At 37.1% G+C, this 2,087-nt stretch overlaps 1 protein-coding gene across 3 annotated transcripts in view; it reads left to right on the top strand.

Annotated features, from left to right (window-relative positions):
- The window catches only part of LOC113813769 (KH domain-containing, RNA-binding, signal transduction-associated protein 2), a 36,827-nt gene extending 35,288 nt beyond the window's left edge, over positions 1 to 1,539 (top strand). For all 3 annotated transcript variants that reach the window (XM_070124729.1, XM_070124730.1, XM_070124728.1), the window contains exon 7: positions 1 to 1,539. This exon is cut by the window's left edge. The gene's annotated coding sequence lies outside the window, so the exon portion shown is untranslated.
- Positions 1,540 to 2,087: the final 548 nt, after the last annotated feature.

Raw genomic sequence — 2,087 nt, 5'->3', positions numbered from 1 at the left:
GAGGTCAAAGTTCACTGCACTCTTTCTCTCTTTCCCTACCCTCTTTCCTCCCTTCCCTCCGTCACTATCTTTCTTTCTCTGTTTCTTCTCGTATACGTTCCTCTTTATCGTCCTTTCCTCTCTCACTTTCTATCTCACACACTTTCGTCTCCCCCTTTCTCTTTCCAGATTTCCGCCCGCCTGTAAGTCTCTCTCCCTCTCTCTCTCTCTCTCTCTCTCTCTCTCTCTCTCTCTCTCTCTCTCTCTCTCTCTCTCTCTCTCTCTCTCTCTCTCTCTCTCTGTCATTACAAGCCGCGCAGAAACACCTGTTTGTGTAAGCTAGCCACGCAGACCTCCAACCGAGCCGCTGAAGTCGCCAAGTGCAGCTGCATCCGAAGAGCCAAGGTACCAGCTGATCCACCACGCAACACGGAACTAACACGTGCTCTCAAGGTAGCCGCCGAGATCTTCCTTCCTCCTTCTCCCCGCTCCTCCTGTGCGTTCCGGTTATAAGCCTCTCTTTTTTTTTACAGCCCTTTGTCCAATGCCCAGAGAGACCTTTTTTTTCCCCCTTGGTTCAAGCTGTGGGGGTCGCTGTTGAGGCTTCCTGTGGTGTTTGACAAGGAGTGGAAGAAGGAATTTGGTGATGCTCGTTTTCTGTGGTTGGGTACCGTCACGTTTTCTTTCTTTTTTTAGGAGGGGTGACTATTATATGCTGAATATTGGGTCTAAAGTTTGGTATTTGAAGTAAATATTTCAAGCAGTTTCACCTAGTCTTTAGATTTATCCAAAATGAGAGTTGTAGGTTGGATACCCCCCCCCCCCCGTCTGTGGCAAGTGATTTGTATTTTTTCTTATCCGAAGAGGTGGAGGGAACCTTGATATAAACACAAGTATGAACCAGTGACAAGTGGCACGAACAGAACCCAGACTTTGACGAAAACCTTTGTCGGAAAACACAGGAGATAAACACAAGATGTTAAAGACTTATAATGAAAGCCATAATTTTTCTTACTGTTAAAACTGACCCTTAGTTAGAAAAGCGAAAGGGTGAGTGAACCAAAACATGTTTCGTCGTGTCAAGTACTTCGGACTTTTTTTAACCCTGGGAGAAAACCGCGTCTTTTCTCCCCCCCAAAAACAGAGATCGTGAAGACAATTTAGACAGAAAAAACACGACAGAAAGAAAAGAAATAAACAGTAAATAAGTCCATATCGAAGTCCAACCTCGAGCTTCTTTCAAGACGACTCGAACCTCAAAAAAAAAAAAAAAAAAAAAAAACGTGGATGAATTTCTTGTGACCTGAACTTGACGTTGTGTGCTCTCGAAGGTGAACTATACCTTAAGGTCGTGTTTCATGTGTGTTCTTCTCTTGTTTTGGTCTTAATCTCCAAAAAAGGTCCGAGGTCCCTCCAAGCTCGTTAATTTCTAAGGTGCAGTATTTTGATATTCTCGAATTTTGAATTTTAAAAAAAAAAATACAAAGTGTCATACAAGTGAATGGTAAGAACATACCAACAAAAGTCTTAAAAGATGTATATATACATATATATATACATACATACATATATATATATGTATATACATATATATATATATATACATATATATACATGTGTGTATATATATAAACACACACACGCACACATACACACACACATATATATGTGTATATATACATACATATATATATATATATATATATATATATATATATATATATATATATATATATACATGTAATATGTATATATATACATATATATACATATATATATATATATATATATATATATATATATATATATATATATATATATATATATATATATATGTTATAGAAAATGAAGATGTACTGTCAGACCTTCTACTTGAGCTGCTGTGAATACTTTCATGATCTTTATTTTTTCAACATACATCATTAATAAGCGGGTCTGTACATCGACATGCAAGGAGCGAGTTAAAAATATATATATATATTATTATCATTTTCTCTCTCCTCTCGGACAGATTTACACAAAATCAAAAAAAGTTTAATGAATAAGCAATGGAAAGATACGTGTCTTGAGAATCATATACACACAGCGAGATGAAAAGAAAAGAAAAA

Source organism: Penaeus vannamei, chromosome 8 (assembly GCF_042767895.1).
Source record: "Penaeus vannamei isolate JL-2024 chromosome 8, ASM4276789v1, whole genome shotgun sequence".
Classification (NCBI taxonomy): domain Eukaryota; kingdom Metazoa; phylum Arthropoda; class Malacostraca; order Decapoda; family Penaeidae; genus Penaeus; species Penaeus vannamei.
Note: the sequence above shows the minus strand (reverse complement) of the source record. Positions and strands in the feature narration are given on the sequence as shown.